Source organism: Silene latifolia, chromosome 10 (assembly GCF_048544455.1).
Source record: "Silene latifolia isolate original U9 population chromosome 10, ASM4854445v1, whole genome shotgun sequence".
Lineage (NCBI taxonomy): Eukaryota > Viridiplantae > Streptophyta > Magnoliopsida > Caryophyllales > Caryophyllaceae > Silene > Silene latifolia.
This window is the reverse complement of record NC_133535.1, coordinates 141139507-141161722: the sequence shown is the minus strand read 5'-3', so window position 1 is coordinate 141161722 and position 22216 is coordinate 141139507.

Genomic DNA, 22216 nt, shown 5'->3' with positions numbered 1-22216 from the left:
AACCAGGAACCCCATTCTCATCAATCATCAAAAACATTGATTTCTCCAGTTTTGGGAGCCCAAATATCCCCAAAGCCATTAACGTAGATGGTGATGATGAGCCAAAAAACGATGATCAAGAGAAACCTGATGAATCTGCAGCGGCCATCATGATGGCAGTAGTTCAGGAGATCAAGAAACTCAATGAAAAATTCGACAAGATACCAGGAGTACTGCCAAAGACATGGAAGAAGTCGCCCGACGACTATCTTTGATTCACCCTTCATAGACGAAATAGCCAAAGTAGACCTACCAAAGAAGTTCACAATTCCATCCATGAGGGTCTATGATGGAACCACGGATCCACAAAATCACGTGGCTCTTTACAAGCAGAAAATGTTGGCTGCATCCATTCCCAGCGAATTCAGACAAGTTTGCATGTGCAAGGGATTTGGAACGACCCTGACTGGCCCTGCCCTGCAATGGTACATCAACCCGCCCTCTTGGCAAAGATCCATTCCTTTGCCAACCCGATCAACAGATTTCAACCGGCGGTTTGCAAGTAGCGGGGAGTTGGAGAAACGATCCAGTGACCTTTACCGAGTTACACAGAAGCCTGATGAAACCCTCAGGACATTCCTTGCAAGATTTAATAAAGAGAAGGTATCTATACCCAGGTGTGACGTTGGAACAGCAATGGAGGCATTCAGACAGGGGTTACTACCGAATAGTGACTTATACAGTGAGCTCACTAAGTATCCTTGCCACACCTTCGAAGATGTTCAGGCCAAGACCCTTGCATTCATCAGGCTGGAAGAAGATAAAAGCTACAAACTTGGATCACCCAGTGGACCAAGGGACCATGAAAGAAGCAATAGGAAAAGCAACAGGGGAAATAATAACAGACCTACTCCATATTCCAGGCCAGATCAGTCAGAAGTCAACCTGACTCATGAATATCAAGGTAAGGTTAAGGTTTATCCACCTATATCCGAACATAACTTTTGTGTTGATACTGCAGGATTGATCCAGAGGCTTGACAACATGGGAACAGCTGTTAGATGGCCCAGGAAGGTAGAAAATCCAAATCCCAGAAGAGACAATTCAAAATGGTGCGAATTTCACATGGATATTGGACACACCACGGATGATTGTTTCACCCCGAGAAAGGAAGTGGCCTACCTACTCGAAATCGGGATACTTAAAAGACCTGATCAAGTCAAAAGGCAGGAATGCAAACCAGGATAAAGAAAATCAGGAGCACAAGCAGGATCGCAGCCTCCCTCCACCACCACCACTCTATGAAGTAAAATTTATATCTGGCGGTTAAGAGATTTGTGGCCTGACAAGCTCGGCAGCAAAAAAGATAGCTAGGACACCAAGGACTGTATCACCCTGCAAGCTGGATCCTGTCCCAACAATCACTTTCAACGATTGCGACCTGGTGGGCGTTCCTGATGTTCATCATGATGGCCTGGTCATTTCTATGCAGATTGGAACAGCCACAGTAAGAAGGATCCTGGTAGATGGAGGCAGCTCAATAAACCTGATCATGCTTGACGTACTAAAGGCTATGAAGATAAACGAGGATCAAATCACCAAAAAATCCAGCGTCCTAGTAGGATTCAGTAGTGAAACCAGGAGCACTCTAGGAGAGATCCACCTCCCAACCTACGTGGAAGGGGTCTCATCCTATGAAAAGTTTGGGGTCCTTGACTGCTTGTCATCCTACAACGCCATCCTGGGCAGACCCTTGATTCACAATGTCAAGGCCGTACCATCAACCTATCACCAGTGCATCAAGATACCAACAGACTGGGGCATAGCCACGATCAAAGGGGATCACAAGACAGCCCAGGAGTGCTACACGGCAGCCTTGAAGCCCTCCAAGGCAGGTAAGTCCCTGGCATAGCAATTACAGTACCCTGTCAGGAGCACATATGTAGCACCTCCCAGAATGGAAACAGATCAGGTAATTCTAGACCCTGAGTACCCTGACAGGTATGTTTTAATAGGATCTGACGCACTAGATAGTGTCAGGCCTGAACTGGTAAAATTCCTTAAAAATAAATCATCTTGGTTTGCTTGGTCACATTTTGATATGACTGGAATTAGCGCTGATATTATTACTCATAAGCTCAATGTTGACCCATCTTTTAAGCCTGTGCAGCAGAAAAGGCGCAAATTTGCAGCTGAAAGAAACACCATAATAAATGAAGAAGTAGAAAAACTCTTGGATATGGGGATGATCAGGGAAGTGACGTACCCTGAATGGCTGGCTAACGTAGTTGTTGTGTAGAAAAAGAATGGAAAGTGGAGAGTCTGTGTAGACTACACTGACCTGAATAAAGCTTGCCCTAAAGATCCATTCCCCCTGCCTCATATTGATGCCATGGTAGACGCAACGGCAGGCCACGAAATGCTAACATTCATGGATGCTTCCAGTGGATTCAATCAAATAAAGATGCACCCTGCTGACCAGGAGAGTACTGCATTCATTATAGACCGAGGCATATACTGTTACACTTGCCATGCCTTTCGGCCTGAAGAATGTAGGGGCAACGTACCAGCGCCTGGTCAACATGATGTTTAAGGACCAGATAGGTGATATCATGGAGGTATACATAGATGACATGGTGGTGAAATCCAAGAATGCAGAAGATCACGTGAAGCATCTAGAAATAGCATTTGAGATATTAGAAAAATATAACATGAAGCTGAACCCTGCAAAGTGCCACTTTGGGGTCTCTGCAGGCAAATTTCTTGGATATATGGTCACAAAGAGAGGCATAGAAGCAAGCCCTGAACAGATAAAGGCCATCCTGGAACTACAGTCACCCAAATCTGTCAAAGATATCCAAAAATTGAGTAGGGTAGCTGCGCCCTGAACCGCTTTATATCAAGATCTTCGAAAGATACAAAACATTTTATAACCTCCTCGGAAAAATAAACAATTCAGTGGACGGGCGAGCCTGAAGCGGCTTTCCAGGATCTAAAATCCTATTTGTCATCTCCACCTTCATCGGCTAAACCGAGAAAAGGGAGAACCTTTGTCAAGTATACCTATCTCATCGACAATGATCAATGTGATCTGGTAAAAGAACAGACGGGCAAAGCAACATCCAGTCTACTATGTAAGTAAAAGCCTGCTAGATGCTGAGTTGAGGTATGGATTACTTGAGAAATATGTTTTAGCTTTAATTATGTCATGTACTAAGTTGAGACCTTATTTTGAAAGTCACCCAATTATAGTCAGGACCAATTTACCCATAAAATCTGTCTTGCGTAAACCTGAACTTTCAGGCAGGATGGCCAAATGGTCAGTACAGATTAGTACATACGACATCTCTTTTGAACCCAGGGCAGCGATCAAATCGCAGGCCCTAGCAGACTTTGTGGCTAATTTTAGCCCTAACCTGGAACCAGATCTAATAAAAGAGGTCAACCAACTAGAAAATAAGACCCTAGACCAAGAATGGACCCTATTCATAGATGGGGCATCCAACGCCAGGGGGACAGGATTAGGACTAGTACTTAAATCACCACAGGGAGATGTGATAGCTCAGGCTGTAAGCTGTGAGTTCAAAGCTACCAACAATGAAGCAGAATATGAAGCCCTGATAGCAGGCTTAAAGGTATGTCTAGACCTCGGCGTTCAGAACCTAAAGGTAAAAACTGATTCACTCTTAATTGCCAATCAAATAAAGGGAATTTATACGGCTAAGGATGCAAAAATGATTTCATATTTAGAATACGTAAAAAACCTTACCGCCAAATTTGCTTTATTTGATATAGATCAAATATCAAGAGACCTGAATACCCAGGCTGATGCTCTGGCCAGCCTAGGTTCAAACTTTACCCCCACTATTTTTGATAAAATACCAATTGTGAACTTATTAGAGCCGACCATCAGCAAACCTGAACAGGTCAACCCTGTCAATCAGGACAGTAACTCTTGGACTAAACCTTATTATGATTGGTTTCTCCGAGGAATACTACCTCAGGGAAGACATGAGGCAAGGGCCTTTAGAATTAGAGCTTCATTGTAATACCTCGTATTTTATATCGTTTATTGAGTCGAGTAATTGTTTGGTCGTATTGATATCGTAGGATTGAGTTATTCGTAAGCTTGTTAAGACGGGTTTAACTGAACGAAGTCACGTTAACTAATTCTTTTACAACCACGCGGACCCATGACATTTACCCACTTACCCAATCACGTTTACCCATGACCCATTTACCATCTAACCTAAACTTTAACCTATTTACCCTAGCTCTACACAACCCTACTCCCTCAACCCGCCTCCCTTCTTCATCAACACATTTCTCAACCTTCACACAAATCGAGAGAGGGAGAGTGAGTGTGGGTGTTGACGGCGCAGCAAGGAAGGCTTTAGGGTGGTTGTCGACGTCCGTGAGCGGCCCTGGTGGCAGTTGTGGCGGTAAGAAAGGTATGAGTACAACCTTCCCCTCTGTTTTTGTTTTTACGTCGGGTTGTTGGTGGTCACATTGCGTGTCTTAGGGAGGGGATAAGGGTGGTTGGTGTCGGGGTAGTGGTAATGGGTGGTTGGAGTCGCCCCTATTGGTGGTGGTTAGGTGGGTTTTAGGCGGTGGAATTGGCGGCAGGAGGTGTTGTCGACAGGGGTGGTCAAACGGGTTTACATACGGGTTTTCAGGTGGGTTAGATTGGTTAAGTTTGGGGTGGCGCCACCGTGGACTCGGGGGAGGTCGAACCGGCAGCGCCACGGCGTCTGGGTGCGCTGCTTGACGGCGAGTAGGGCGGTGGTAGTTTGGCAGGGGATAGAGGTTGGCTGCGGTGGTGGTAAGGAGAGGACAAGGGGTGGTTGGTGAGGCACGGTGCTGAACCAGGCCAAAAGACGGCCCTGGTTTGACTCGCCGGCGACAGTCGACCCTAGTGGGGGTGGTCGTAGGTGGCTGGGTCAGAGTGGGGGTTTGGTCTGGTGGCTGACACGGTGGAGAGGTGGCGCGTGGGAGCGTGGGAGTGCGTGTGAAGGGGGCGGTGTTGATGACGGGTTGCTTTCGTTTTGAAACGGGTTTTCATAGTTTAATCGTTATAATTCGTTAATCCTTTAATTATCATTTTGGTTTTAGTTCCGAGTTATTTACAATAAAATAATAATTAATCATAATTAATTATTTAGAGACGGGTTTAATAGAAAAGTTACTATATCGGGAAAGTTTCCATTTTTAGAAAGTTCTATCTTTAATAACTCTCTATTTTGGGAACGGGAATAGTTAAGTAATTGTTTATCATTATTTATCTTTCAGAGGGCGAATTGTTGAGGAATATTACTGAGCACCCAACTATTTGATTGCGGTATTGAGGTAGGGAAATACACTTGACTTATTACCGTTGTTGTTGAAGTGTGTTGACTTGTTTGTGTTTCATATGACCAAACTGTGAACGTTGACTTGATTCGTGGTTGTTGATTCGTGTTATGATTCATATCCTGGAATGTGCTTGATTGAATTGATCGTATTGAGTATATTATCATAACATTCGGTAACCGGCATGATTCTATGATTTACCCGTTCAATGACATACATATTGTGTTGCATTAATTCTTGAGCATTCATATGCATTGGAGATGGAGGATATTGTGGTGACGTGGTGTGGTGATGATGATGTTGTGATAAGGCCCAGGCGGGTTCTGCAGGACTTGCCCTGGTGTCCTCAACGAAGCGGATCGGCTGCGGTCGATATATATATATATCTAAGGGGATCGGTATGGCTGGGTTGTCCGGGTTATGAGATATGAGTTGAGATGGAGATGGAGGTGACGGAGGAACATGCATATCATATTACTTGTTTCATTGTTTTCCCTACTCAACCTCGTGGTTGACCCTGTGTATTCGTGAACACCTGTGATGACCCAAATATTGGCGAGCAGTCTTGACAGGTTAAAGAGATAGAACGGGAGCTTGGTGGGCGTGAGACACGGGATCAGAAGACTTAGTACCTAGATCATTACTTAGAAGACTTTCACTTTCATTTATGTTAGTTCCTTGTAATTGTTGTAAAAGAGGTTTTGTAATAATTAAGTTAAAGTAATTATATATATCTTGCCTTGGAGTTTAATTTGTTATTCACTACCTCGGGAAACCGAGATGGTAACAGTCCGGTTTATTAGGGAATGCCTTGCTAAAGGCTCCTTCATAAATCGGGGTGTTACAAAGTGGTATCAGAGCGAACGATCCTCAGGCCTAAACCAATGAACCCAATGAATGTAGGATGTGTCTAAATAAAATGAACCCCTGGGAATAAACTGTTAGGAGCTCACAGTGCGGTTAAGAAGGCGCCCTTAATATGTGCTTTTTTGCCCTCTCAGTTTTGAACCAGGTAACCCGAGATAAATTGAGTGAATGGGGTAGTTAGAAGGAAAACCTTGGATATAATCGAGTTGATGTATACCTTTAGACCCATACATTCTAACCATTCTGCAGGACAACGTTACGGTAAGTGTTTCGTATGAATGATGACGTGATCATATGATGTCGTGGAGATGAGAATAAATTTTCGTGTTCAGTTTAATAATCAATGAAGTGTTGGATTGTGGTAATCGTGAGCGTGAAAATAATTACGAATTGATGATAATTATCTGGATAGATGTTGAATGATGTGTTGATAGTACTACTATGTCTAGTAATATGCGGTTATATGATCCCGAAGCCATGCTAGTATAGTATTGTGATAGTAATTAGAAACACTATTGAATTGCTTGTTTCTAGTCATAGCAATCGTGATTTAGATGTAAGGAGTAAGTCGAGATGCGAAGGGATTCTATGGGATAGACGTTTACGTAAGTGCAAAGTGTGGGATTTAAGTTGGGATGGGTTAGTATACATAGTGGGTTCATAAGAGCTTGTAACATAGTAAAGAATGACCTAGTGCTGAAACACGTTTGTTTGATTTTACTCCCTAATTGATCTTGCTGTCATTTCCTTTCTGTTAATTTCCTATGGATGAAAATTTTATGAGAGATAGCCTCGTGAGTTAGTGTTCCTTTGGCGTTGGTTTCATGTTTATAGGATATACGGATTAGGAGTAATAAATATTTTAGTGGGCTGTGGTCAAGAAGTTTCTGTGCAGTGATGTTTTGACCAACGATTTTGTAAAAATCCTCATTTAATTTGTATAAATGATTTTTACATAATTCCAACTCCATCGACCAGAAGGTTCGCATACGTTTTCAAATTGATAAGCCACGAAAATTTTTGATGTCTCTATATTAAATGGTAAGTTTTTCAAACTGACCCAAGTTTCGGACCAATTGCTGCCACATACTTGTTTGGACCAACTCAGTTGCAAAATCCTTTAAAAAAATTGAATTCTTGAACTTTGGACCTCATTCTTTTTATCACGAATTATTAACTCTCTGTATGTTATGAAAAGTAATATAACTCAAGTTTTCGTTGAACGGCTATTTATTCGTGATTTTTGAAAGTTACAACGTGAATCATGACTTTGTAAAATGTGCGTTCTATGTTGAGTTTTCATATAATTGTTTGGTTATTTCATGAGCCTTATTAAGGTGACCTTATAATGTTTTATATGATGACAGTAGCATGCATGTTCAGTAGTTATGTATCTTAACAAGTGATAAAATTAAAGTTTAGTTGATAACATTGTTGGCATGATAGTATGAGTGAAATTGAATAGCTTAATTTGATTCTTAATCGAGGCTGAAATATTTTATACGAGTCCAGTTGTTTGCATAAATTACATACGTTTGGCGTGTTGTAATACCTCTGATGTCCTCATCATATTTGCATAGTGGTCGGATATATGTAAATATCAAACTATAATGTCATATCTTGGTAAAGTTGATGGCGTTAAATGTTAACTTGATTATTCTAATATACTCGCATGAATATTTATAATAATTATGTTTAAATGTTACACATGGATGGTAGTAATGAGTATGTCTAAATGTTTACTCATGTAGGATGTCATCTGAGTTCTAATGTCTTTTATGTGAGTCTGTGTGCCTATAATTATACTTATTACTTTCATTGCATTAACTTATTTCAGTTGAACCTAAACTTATGATATGATAACAAAACAGTGTTGTTATTCCTTATTGGATATGCTCGTTATTATATTGTCACAAAATACTAAAGTGAGTCTTGCAATTGTATGGGCGTGATATGAAGGAAACTGTTTGATGTAGCACGACATTTGACATATCTATATTTCCGAGTCGTTGCTATCAATTATAATCTAACGAATATTGTTTATGATAACTATGTTGACAATTATAATGGGATAACCCTTTGATGATCCACATGTTATGTGTATGTTTAAATGATAGTCGTTATAGTTACGTTTAATTGAGCCGCGAGTTGCCTATTTGTTCAAACCGTGCAAACCAGAGGACTTGTTCACCTTGCTAATCTTTGCCATAGATAATGTTTTACAAGTTATATGATGGTATATGTATATGTTTAGACTAATTATGCGATATCTTTTGTTTTGCTGAAAAGGAGTTATACTAAGTTGCTGGACACAACTGAACGATATGGTTGCTAAAATGTTAAACACATGGGTGATAATGGAAGTAATGTAGTGTTGTCATGGATCATATGTTGTAACTTTTATTGGGAAATATGTTTCAGAATTTATATCATACAAATTGACTAATTCGTGTTGTATGTCTGATGAGTCAAAAGGTTTTGATTACGTGTTATGTTTTCTATGGTTTCAAGGTGTTTAAGTAGTGCATATGCACCGCATGTTTTAATACTCCTGGTGGTTTATTAGTAGTAGGGCGTAATGAATGCACATATGGTTCAATTGATCGGAATTAGTAATAGTTTTGACTTGGGAGAGGAATTTGGTGGGGTCAATGTTAGATTGTATGCTGGTTTACGTGTATCCTTGTGGTTGATCTTTCTAAGGTTGTTGTTCTCTGGTAGATAATGCGAACTGTGATGATCTTGGGTTGACCAAAACCCTGGTACTGTGATTACCCGAAAACTTATTATATAACTTTCGCACACTTAAACCTCGTGAATGAATCCTTTATCTTAACACCCTTCTACGGTAACACCCTTGTGTCTTAATTTGTTTAACTTTCCACTTTGTAGGATGGATCCCTACAATGTACACCCGCGAGACTGTTGCATGTCACTTGATGCTGACTTTAATGAGCATTGTGAGAAACTTTGTCTTTGCCATGGACAAGTATGGCCATAATGGGCACCCGAGTACTTAACTAATACTCGATTAAGAGCGTATACCCTTATCGATACTATCCCGACTCGGCATACTAAAGGACAAAGCAAACACTTCTATATGAGAGAGTTGTCCACCCATTGCATGAGGTTATGCCGTGACCCCAATTCGCGGGGGGCCGATTACCCGCCCGAGCATACCTTTGACTTTATAGCGGGCGACACTGAGATACGAATTTTACGCTAATGTACCCGATGCCGAAAATACGATGAACCACCCATGCCGGACTTTGGGGAAGAGGTGAACCAGAAAGGGAATGACATAGAAGTCACCGAATCGAGTAAGCGCGACCTAAGGACCGTTAGGTTAGGGTTAGTAACACCATGATCGGTCTGTTGTGGAGCCGTGTAAACCTTTGGCTCCTTTCTTGTTGTTCTTTAGTTTGATGTTGTAGTCAAGCATGGGCTAAGTAATAAGTGTAACTTGATGACAACCAGTTAATTCCATAATAAAACCTTGTTTTCGACTTTAATGTACTGCGCAATCTCTTATCATGTGTTCTTTTCTGTTACATGTTGTTGACAGTGATTTTGTTGCATAGGGATATGAAAGTTGAAACGAGGTTACGAGGACGTAACCATGTTTTTAGTTGGGTAGGATTGTAAAATCTTAATCTTAATGTTTATGTTGCACTTGTTTATAGATTGTGGTTTTGATCAAGTTGTAGATCGTGGTTTTGATCAAGCTGATGTTTCGTTGCGTGGTACCCATACAAATGAGTTCTCTATGTTGTGTAATTAAACTGCTGCTGTTATGGTGCTCTGATAGTTTGCATGAGTTCATGAGTGGTGATAGGTTTGCATGAAGTAAGTTCCGGGACGTAACTTTCTTTTTAGGAGGGTGGAATGTAACATTTTGTTTTATGGGCCTAAGTTCATGAGTTCTTATATTAGAAAATCTGTTTTGGTAACCACGGTGATGCGTGGAGGTTTGATAGATGAGCGAACTTCGGGACGAAGTTCATTTTAAGGGGGGAAGACTGTAATACCTCGTATTTTATATCGTTTATTGAGTCGAGTAATTGTTTGGTCGTATTGATATCGTAGGATTGAGTTATTCGTAAGCTTGTTAAGACGGGTTTAACTGAACGAAGTCACGTTAACTAATTCTTTTACAACCACGCGGACCCATGACATTTACCCACTTACCCAATCATGTTTACCCATGACCCATTTACCATCTAACCTAAACTTTAACCTATTTACCCTAGCTCTACACAACCCTACTCCCTCAACCCGCCTCCCTTCTTCATCAACACATTTCTCAACCTTCACACAAATCGAGAGAGGGAGAGTGAGTGTGGGTGTTGACGGCGCAGCAAAGAAGGCTTTAGGGTGGTTGTCGACGTCCGTGAGCGGCCCTGGTGGCAGTTGTGGCGGTAAGAAAGGTATGAGTACAACCTTCCCCTCTGTTTTTGTTTTTCTGTCTGGTTGTTGGTGGCTGTTGCGTGTCTTAGGGAGGGGATAAGGGTGGTTGGTGTCGGGGTAGTGGTAATGGGTGGTTGGAGTCGCCCCTATTGGTGGTGGTTAGGTGGGTTTTAGGCGGTGGAATTGGCGGCAGGAGGTGTTGTCGACAGGGGTGGTCAAACGGGTTTACATACGGGTTTTCAGGTGGGTTAGATTGGTTAAGTTTGGGGTGGCGCCACCGTGGACTCGGGGGAGGTCGAACCGGCGGCGCCACGGCGTCTGGGTGCGCTGCTTGACGGCGAGTAGGGTGGTGGTAGTTTGGCAGGGGATAGGGGTTGGCTGCGGTGGTGGTAAGGAGAGGACAAGGGGTGGTTGGTGAGGCACGGTGTTGAACCAGGCCAAAAGACGGCTCTGGTTTGACTCGCCGGCGACAGTCGACCCTAGTGGGGGTGGTCGTAGGTGGCTGGGTCAGAGTGGGGGTTTGGTCTGGTGGCTGACACAGTGGAGAGGTGGCGCGTGGGAGCGTGGGAGTGCGTGTGAAGGGGGCGGTGTTGATGACGGGTTGCTTTCGTTTTGAAACCGGTTTTCATAGTTTAATCGTTATAATTCGTTAATCCTTTAATTATCATTTTGGTTTTAGTTCCGAGTTATTTACAATAAAATAATAATTAATCATAATTAATTATTTAGAGACGGGTTTAATAGAAAAGTTACTATATCGGGAAAGTTTCCATTTTTAGAAAGTTCTATCTTTAATAACTCTCTATTTTGGGAACGGGAATAGTTAAGTAATTGTTTATCATTATTTATCTTTCAGAGGGCGAACTGTTGAGGAATATTACTGAGCACCCAACTATTTGATTGCGGTATTGAGGTAGGGAAATACACTTGACTTATTACCGTTGTTGTTGAAGTGTGTTGACTTGTTTGTGTTTCATATGACCAAACTGTGAACGTTGACTTGATTCGTGGTTGTTGATTCGTGTTATGATTCATATCCTGGAATGTGCTTGATTGAATTGATCGTATTGAGTATATTATCATAACATTCGGTAACCGGCATGATTCTATGATTTACCCGTTCAATGACATACATATTGTGTTGCATTAATTCTTGAGCATTCATATGCATTGGAGATGGAGGATGTTGTGGTGACGTGGTGTGGTGATGATGATGTTGTGATAAGGCCCAGGCGGGTTCTGCAGGACTTGCCCTGGTGTCCTCAGCTGCGAGCTGGTAGATCGGCTGCGGTCGATATATATATAGTCTACCGGGGATCGGTATGGCTGGGTTGTCAGGGTTATGAGATATGAGTTGAGATGGAGATGGAGGTGACGGGGGAACATGCGTATCATATTACTTGTTGTTTCATTGTTTTCCCTACTCAACCTCGTGGTTGACCCTGTGTATTCGTGAACACCTGTGATGACCCAAATATTGGCGAGCAGTCTTGACAGGTTAAAGAGATAGAACGGGAGCTTGGTGGGCGTGAGACACGGGATCAGAAGACTTAGTAGCTAGATCATTACTTAGAAGACTTTCACTTTCATTTATGTTAGTTCCTTGTAATTGTTGTAAAAGAGGTTTTGTAATAATTAAGTTAAAGTAATTATATATATCTTGCCTTGGAGTTTAATTTGTTATTCACTACCTCGGGAAACCGAGATGGTAACAGTCCGGTTTATTAGGGAATGCCTTGCTAAAGGCTCCTTCATAAATCGGGGTGTTACATTCATCTTATGCTATCATTAATAACACCTAGTTTAAGAGATCGTAAGCTGGACCCTACCTGAGATGCTTGGAGTCTGACGAAGCCAAGCTAGTACTTCAAGAAATACATGGTGGACACTGTGGCAATCATAAAGGAGGAAAGAGCCTGGCAAGCAAAGTTCTCAGGACTGGCTACTATTGGCCTATGCTGAGGGCTAACTGCCTGGAATACTCTTCGAAATGCGAAGCTTGCCAAATCCATGCACCAATCATACATCAGCCATCTGAACTCCTTCATTCAATTTCCGCGCCCTGGCCATTTATAAAGTGGGGCATGGACATTGTGGGAAAACCGCACGTAGCTCCGGGACAAAAAGTCTTCATGTTAGCCATGACTGATTACTTCTCCAAGTGGATCGAGGTGACTCTTACTGTGCAAGTAACCGAAAAAGAAGTAATATCCTTCATCAGGACAAACATTATTTGCAGATATGGAGTCCCATCAGAAATAGTATGTGACAACGGAACTCAGTTCGTGGGGAAAAGGACCCAAGCATTCTGCCAAGAATGGAATATCAACCTGGTAACATCAACCCCTGGATACCCAAAAGCTAATGGCCAGGCAGAGTCAAGCAACAAGGTAGTCATAAGCTGCCTAAAAAAGAAGTGAAATGAAGACGAGGCGGATGGGTCAAGAACTTCCATTAGTACTATGGGGGCAGACAGGACAACTTCAAAAATCGCGATGGCCAAACACCTTACTCCCTGGTGTATGGGCGAAGCTGTCATCCCGTAGAAGTACGAGTACCAACATCCAGATCCGGCTGAACAACGTTGAAACAAACAAAGACCCGATGCAAGATAACTTAGTCCGACGGAAGAAGAACTAAGAGACGCGCCAAAATCGGGATGGCATCATATCAACAAGCGAGTTGCCAGGACTTACAATAAAAACGTCAGGGTCGTGGTCTTCAAAGAAGGAGACCTTGTCCCACGCAAAGTATTTCCAAATAAAAGGAAAATCAAGAGCAAGCTAGCTCCCACATGGGAAGGCCCTTACTTAATTGATTCAATTGTTGGACAAGGAGCATACAGGCTCCAAACACTAGAAGGGGAAATGATCCCAAGATCCTGGAATGTAACTCATTTAAAACTATTCCATATGTAAAGATCGAGATCGAGGCTACGATTAGGTACAAATTCAATCACTACTCAACTTTGATGTGCTATGTGATGAACTACAAGCTTTATATGACTTGTCTGTATTTTATACCTGCTCAACTAACCCATCTATTTACTTTTTGAATCCTGAACAATTATACATAATAAAATATTATACGCATAAATATTCAGGATTGAGGGCTACTCTACTATATATTCCTGGAACAAAAATTTTGCACTGAATTGTGCCTAACGAGTTGGTAACCACCACCGGATACAGTAAAAAGTCAGGACCAATCAGGCATGAAATAATTGCCTGACCTGACTAGGTTTACTGCCACGGATAACAACCGGCTGGACGCAGCAAGACGGTGCAAGGGTGTTTTATCCCGACCATCAGTCTAAAATGCCCTCTCGACAGGCCGAATACCAAGCCCTCCAGCCAGGCAGGGGACATAAGCCCTCCTGACAGGCCGGATTTCCCACCCTTTCAACCATTATAGCAAAAAAAACTATACTTGGTTGAAATACTCATGACAAAGATTGAAACGAAATGTACAGGTTATTTAACCAGAATAATGTGCAAATCATGCAAACAAAATATTCCACAGGTCCAACAGGATGAAACTCACAAATCAAGCAGAAACAAAAGTGAAATCAGCCAAAAGAAGGCCATCATGTCTATATTAATAAACCTTTACCCCCTGGGGCAAAGGCGCCAAAATATTCATAAAGGCCAGGGAGAGCCCCCCTGACCCAAAACAGGAAAATAAAAATAATGTTTGTCCAGGGACATCCCCCCTGGATGGGCCAAAATACCAACTGAGAATCAAATAATATTACTGCTTCTCCTCAGAAGCAGCAGCATCAACAACCTGCTCCCCACTCTTAGCCGGCTCAGCCCCAACGTTCTGCTCCCCTGGGGAATCGACCTCCTGTTCGTTCTCCAAATTATGCAGTCGGGATACTTGAAAAGCAAAGGCCATCTCGGTGCAGGGTCCCATTTTGCCCTGGCCTCGACAGCTCGACATGGCGGCCGCCCTTCCCTAGATGTAGAAATAGAGGGAGGCATCATCCAACTTGAACTCCAAATCATCCCTCTCCTGGGTAAGCTCTTCATTCCTATCCAGGGCTTCGCAATGACCGTTTGCTCGAAGTCGCCTCGTCTTAGCAAGATCCCTCTCGGCCTGCACCCTTGTCAAATCGGCGGTTTTGGCAGCCAAGTCACCCTTGCAAATTCCAGCTCAGACTTCAACCTATCATAACGATCTCATCGGATCGATCCTGGCTACCAAAGAAGTAGCCCGATAGGCATTATGGAGACAGTCGCGGCACCACCGACCAAAGACAAGAAAAGTATGAGTAACTTGTACCAACAATAGAAGACTACCAAAAACAAAACACATGGAAATGATTCCAACATACCTCCCTCACAGCAGCCAGGGCACCAGCCAAGAGGCTGACTGAATGATCCACTGAAGCAACTGCCTGAGTAGCAGTCTCAACAGGTCAAGGGTGAGCATGACATCCGATTTAGAAGCCGCATAGTCCCTGATTTTCACCCTAGCAGCCTCCATATTATCCAACCTGGCTCTCACCTCCCGACCGGGGCGAAACATCAACATCCTCAATTCTCCTTTTTCTTTCTTGAACTTTTCCAGCAGGGACAAAGAGTGCGAGAGTGACCTTGGCAAGATCGGATTTGCTCGGTCAAGTCGATGACAGGTTCAGTATCCCCGCTTCCCTGAGGACCTTCCTCCTTAATCTTAGCCAGCCTGGCTGAGAGGTCAGCCATACCAAACCTGGCAAGACGAATAGACGACCTGGTAGCTGCAACACGAAGTGCTATATGACGGCTTGTTTTTTCCGTCGGTATGGTCGTCACTATGCCGCGTTTTTCTTGTAGTGTGAATCCCTGAAAACTCTCATGTCAAGGCTGACTGGGCATGTCCTGGTTGGTTCTGTATTCATGACTGGGCCTTCAGGGCTGGTTGCAAGCTTCCTTTCTCTCCACTTATGGTGGACGTCATTAAAGAAATTGGTGTGCCTTCTTATCAGCTGATGCCTATGGTGTGGAAAGTGGTCTGCTCTATTGAATATCTCTGCAAAAAACACAATATCTCTTTTTTCTCTTGAAGACTTGAAAGCCTGCTACGTTGTCAAGACCAATAGTCCTGGCCGCATGAGTTTCAAAGTCAGGCCTTCTACTACTTCTCTCCTCAGAATCTGGATAGCGGCCATGACAAGAACTGGGCTATTGGGTACATGTTTATCAGGACAAATTTTGTGGGCCTTGATCTGGTGTATTTGAATTATGATGCTTGTGTTGCTAGTGAGTACCCTGGCTTTTCCTTTTATCATGCATGTTTATTCGTTAGTTTTTTAAAAATAAATAAATTAATTTGAATTATACCTCCTTTGTACGCAGTTGATGATTGGGTTACTGAAATTGAGTACCCTACTACAAATATTTCTACTTTTCTTGCTATTCCTCAGTTGGAGAGGGCTTGGCCTCTTTGTTGTGGGGCTGGTCATCTTCCTCGTTGCCTGAAGACCGACAGCGTTGCCAGGGTATCAAAGCCTTCTAAGGTCGCCAGTGCTTCTACCTCAGACAGTGAGTCAATTTTGTTTTTCTCTTTTCTTTTTATTCTGGCTTTTTCTTGATAGTCTGTCTTTATTGCTAATATAGTGTTTCATGTTATAGCTCTTAGGTCATCCACTCGCCTTGCCAGGTTTGGTATGGCTGACCTTTCAGCCAGGTTGGCTAAGATTAAGGAGGAGGGCTCCCAGGGAGGCGGTGATGCTGAGCCTGTTATTGATTTAACCGAGTTACCGGATGCTTCCAAGGTTTCTGCTGCTCCTACTACCTCTACTGAAACAAGTTCAGCAGCTCAGAAGAGAAGAATAGAGGAGGTCAATTTGTCTGCCCCAATCAGGGAAGTGCGAGCCAGGGTAGACAATATGGAGGCTGCCAAGGTAAAGATCACGGATTATGCTGCTTCCAAGTCAGATGTTATGCTCACCCTTGATCCTGCTGAGACTGCTACCCAGGCAGTTGCTTCAGTGGATCACTCTGTCAGTCTTTTGGCAAGTGTCTTGGCTACTGTAAGGGAGGTATGCTATTTTTATTATTATGTATATTTCGCAATATGTGTACTTTATTTAGGGGTTTTCATTATTATGACATAATATTTATACTATTCTTATTTTTATTCCGGGTGTTGCGGCCTGTCTCCACAATGCTTATCAGGCTACTTCCCTGGTAGTCAGGATTGACCTTATGAGATCAGATTATGATAAGCTGAAGTCTGAACTGGATTTTTCTCGGGCTGATATGGCTGCAAAGGCTACCGACTTGGCGAAGGTGTAGGTTGAGAAGGATGATGCCAAGGCTGAGGCAGGCTCAAGCAAACAACTTCTGCAGGAGGTGCTGGACAGGAACGAGGAGCTTACCCTGGAGAGGGATGATTTGGAGGTCAAGCTTGATGATGCCTCCCTATATTTTTATATTAAAGGGAGAGCAGCTGTCATGTTAGAGCCTATTGAGGCCAGGGCGAGTTGGAACCCTGAAGCTGAGATGGCCTTTGCTGCCTCTAAGTATCCTGACCTGCATAATATGGGCAATGAACAGGAGGTCGATTCTCAAGGGGAGCAGGATGTTGTTGCCGAGGCTGATCAAGCCAAAAGTAGAACTGCTGATGCTGTCTCCAAAGAGGAGCAGTAATTTTAAAATTTCTTTGATGGTATTGGCCCATCCAGGGGGGATGTCCCTGGTCAAACAATTTTATTTTCTTTGTTTCTTCGTAGGTCAGGGAGGCTATCTCTGGCCTTAATGAATATTTTGGTGCCTTTGCCCCAGGGGGTAAGGGCTTTATTAATATGATGGTAGTGGCCTACCTTGGCTTATTTTGCTTATTTCCTGATGTTTTGTTTTGCTTTTGAGTTTCTTTTGAACCTGTGAAATTTGTTTTTCTAATCCTGAAAACCTGTCAAAATCTTCACTTTGTTAACCTGTAAATCATTTTTAAGCCTGTCTTGTGATTCTAACCATCGTAAGTAATTCACCCATGTATGGTTTTTGCTAAAGTGGTTGAAGGGGTGGGAAAACCGGCCTGACAGGAGGGCTTATGTCCCCTGCCTGACTGGAGGGCTTGGTACTCGGCCTGACATGAGGGCTTTTAGACTGATGGTCAGGATAAAACACCCTTGCACCGTCTTGCTGCGTCCAGCCGGTTGTAAATATGTGCAGTAAATCTAGTCAGGTCAGACAATTATTTTATGCCTGATTGGTCCTGACATTTACTGTATCCGATGATGGTTACCAACTCGTTAGGCACAGTTAAGTGCAAAATTTTGTTTTTAAAAACTAATGTATAATAGAGTTTCCCTCAATCCTGAATATTTATGCATATAAACATTTATCATGTATAATTGTTCAGGATTTAGAAAATAAGAGAAATTGGGTTAGTTATATATATAGACATGGATTGCACATAGAGCATATGAAACACGTAATTTCAGATAGCACGTCGGGTTGCATTATTGATAGTAAAGGTATAGTTTTCTACCTGATTTTGGCCTGACATAGATTTTATACATGAAATAATTTCAAATGTGTTACATTCTAAGATCTTGGGATCATTTCTCCTTCTAATGTTTGGAGCCTGTATGCTCCTTGTCCGACAATTGAGTCAATTAAGTAAGGGCCTTCCCATGTAGGGTCAAGCTTGCCTGCTGATTTTTCTTTTTTATTTGGAAAAACTTTTCATAGGACAAGGTCTCCTTCCCTGAAGACTCCAATCCTGACAATTTTGTTGTAAGTTCTGGCTACCGCTTGTTGATATGATGCCAACCTGATTTTGGCAGCATCTCTTAGTTCTTCTGTCAAGACCAGGTTGTCTTGCATTAGGTTGCTGTTTGCTTCGACATTGTTCAGGCTATATCTTGATGTTGGTACCCGAACTTCTGCAGGGATGACAACTTCACAACCATACACCAAAGAATAGGGTGTTTGGCCTGTCGATGTCTTCGGAGTTGTTCTGTCTGCCCATAACACTAGTGGAAGTTCTTCAGCCCATTTGCCTCATCTTTGTTTTAGTTTTTTTTTTAGGCAGATTATGACTACCTTGTTACTGGTTTGAGCCTGGCCATTAGCTTGTGGATATCCAGGGGTTGATGTTACCAGTTTAATATTCCACTCTTGGCAAAATGCTTTAGTCTTTTTCCCCACAAATTGGGTTCCGTTGTCACATACTATCTCTGATGAGATTCCATATCTGCAAATAATATTCGTCCTGATGAAGGATATTACTTCTTTTTCGGTTACCTTCCTGAAAGAGTTAGCTTCGATCCATTTGGAGAAGTAATCAGTCATGGCCAACATGAATACTTTATGTCCTGGAGCTACGGGCAGCTTCCCTACAATATCCATGCCCCACTTCATGAATGGACAGGGTGCAGAAATAGAGTGAAGAAGTTCAGATGGCTGATGTATTATTGGTGCATGAACTTGACAGGCTTCACATTTTGAACAGTATTCCAAGCAATCAGCCTCGGTGTTGGCCGATGTAGCTTTGTCGAGTACTTTACTTGCCAGGCTCTTTCCTCCTTTATGGTTACCACAGTGTCCGTCGTGTATCTCCTGGAGTACTTGTTTAGCTTTATCAGGCTCTAAACATCTCAAGTATGGTCCAGCCTGTGATCTCTTAAATAAAGTGTTATTGATAATAGCATAGGTTGAAGCTCTAATTTTAAAAGCCCTTGCTTCATGTCTTCCCTGAGGTAGTATTCCTCCAAGGAACCAATCATAATAGGATTTGGTCCAAGAATTACTATCCTGATCGACAGGGGCAATTAGTATTTTATCGAAAACTGCAAGGGTAAAATTTGAACCTAGGCTGGCCAAAGCATTAGCCTGCGTGTTCAGGTCTCTTGGTATTTGATCTATATCAAATAAAGCAAATTTAGTGGTAAGGTTTTTTGCATATTCTAAATACGAAATCATTTTTGCATCACTAGCCATATAAATCCCCTTTATTTGATTAGCAATTAAAAGTGAGTCAGTTTTTACATTTAGGTTTTGAACACCGAGGTCCTGACATACCTTTAAGCCTGCTATCAGGGCTTCATATTCTGCTTCATTGTTGGTAGCTTTGATTTCACAGCTTATAGCCTGAGCTATCATGTCCTCCTGTGGCGATTTAAGCACTAATCCTAACCCTATCCCCCTAGCATTAGCTGCCCCATCTATGAACAAAGTCCATTCTTGGTCTGGGGTTTTGTTTTCTAATTGATTAACCTCATTTTTCAGGTCAGGCTCTAGGTTAGGGCTGAACTCAGCCACAAAGTCTGCTAAGGCCTGCGATTTAATCGTTGTCTTGGGTTCAAAGGAAATATCATATGTACTAAGTTGAACTGACCACTTGGCCATCCTACCTGACAATTCAGGCTTGCGTAGGACAGATTTTATGGGTAAGTTGGTCCTGACTATAATGGGGTGGCTTTCAAAATAGGGACGTAGCTTAGCACATGACATAATTAAAGGTAAAACATATTTTTCAAGTAATCCATACCTCATCTCGGCATCTAGCAGGCTTTTACTTACATAATAGACAGGATGTTGTTGGCCTTCCTGTTCTTTTACCAGGACTGCGCTGACTGCTGTGTCAGTGACGGATAAGTATACTGACAGAGGTTCCCCTTTCTCATGCTCCTACGAACGAGCAGCTTACTGACATCTTCACTAAGGCTTTCGGCGTCAGTCAGTTTACGTATATCCTTCGCAAGGAGGGCATTCTGGACCTCTATGCTCCAACTTACCGGGCGGTATTAGGCGTAATATATCGTCATAATGTCATCATAGTATAATATATGTCGTCATAATATAATATGTTTATTACACTAATATCTCCTTAGTTTACGGAAACTCTTGTACTATATAAACCGATTGATTATAATGAGAATGATAGGACTTCTGCTTCTAATTGCGTAACACTCTCCTTGTTTAATTTTCATGCACAACATGCCCTTTTTGCATTACTAAAATTTTCAATTAAGCATAACTCCTATATCAGAATTCAGAATCGGCCAATTTTTGTTCTAAAATGATAATCTCGTCATATAATCTACAATTTGAGAAAAAACATTATCGGCCGGCGTTTTCTAGGGTTTTTTTTTTTACGAATGTCTTAGATCAACCATAACTTCGATCTTAAATTTACGAATGACCATTTTCGTTTTATCAAGTTAAATGTAATACTACGTTTTTCTATGTCTATGGGTACTCTATCGAGTGGGACTTACTCTGTCGAGTAAGTAGCTTTTTACGCAAAACAGTAGACTGCCTGCAGGATACTCGATCGAGTAAGTTGGGGACTCGATCGAGTAAGGGGCACTCGATCGAGTAAGTCACTTACTCGATCGAGTAAGTTTATTTTACGGGTTTATTTTGACGGGTTTTGTTAATAATGCGAGATTAATATAAAAGGATTCGTCATTATTTCTTAAACACCTTTTCAACATTCTAAACCTCTAAGAGAAGATTTGAAGTTACGTACATAGCATCTCTCGCATTATTGGCAAATCCCAAAGCTAAGTTCGTCGGATCATCTTGTTCTTTACACCGTTGTGATCATCGTGTCAGGAGTAAGTTCCTTGTATAATTTATATAGCGTTTGGTTGGGTTTCTTTAAAACCCTAGTTGGGTAATGTTGAGGGTTTGGGGTGTTTTGTGTAGTATTGGTGGTAATTGTATGTATACGTGTTATATGAGGAGGATTCGTTGAGAAGAAATTCTGATTAGCTGCTAGATCGTCTGTGGTGATTGCTATTCCAGGTAGGGTTTCTCTATTCAGTATTGGTTACATAGTGTTGTTGGTAATTGTTGTTAATGATTAATTATCGTATTGGAATTGGTTGATGGTAATTGTTAATTGTGTAAGTGTGGACGCGGGCCCACAGGGGCGAAAAGCTGTAGATACCTCATTTCTGCACCTCCCGCAAACCACCCGGTGATGATTGGGCCGCATGTTTGGTATGCGGAACGATTTGTGAGAGTTCGTAAGTTTATCGTCAAGTGATCGCTCAAACATTTATGTCTACCTCTTAATTGTCATCTACGTGCCGATACGGTCGTTTTGGCAGTAATTAGAGTACATTTGGAGTTCGGGACTAAAACCGTCTTCATTTTCTGAAACCGAGTCGGAATGTTCTGGAATGTTCCGGATATTTCTATTCCATATTTTATAAATCTTTTAATCTTTGGTAAACAATTTCCCGTAATATTCACACAAAATATTAAGGAAAACCAAATTATTCCGTTATTCCATAAACCAAACACGGAAATCTTTCTTCCACGGGAGGAAACCACTTGGGAAAGGACGCAGCAGGTGCTGCGCCTCTTCCAAGAGACGCAGTGTCTGCTGCGCCTCTTCCCAAGTCCTTTTCTGCGTATTTTTCGTATCTTTTTCATATCTTTTTCAGGATTCACTTCCAAAGTTTCTCCGAAAACCATACTTCCTCCGCGTGATTAGTATAAATAGAGACCTTCGGTCTCTCATATTTCTCACGCGAGTGTCCGCCCTTCTCTTCTCCTTTTGCATTCTAGACCACGTTCTTACTTTTTGGCGTCTACGTGCTTGAACATTCGACCACGTAAGCTCGGATCCTTCTGAGTACCAGCCTCGTTTTGCATGACCGACCAAT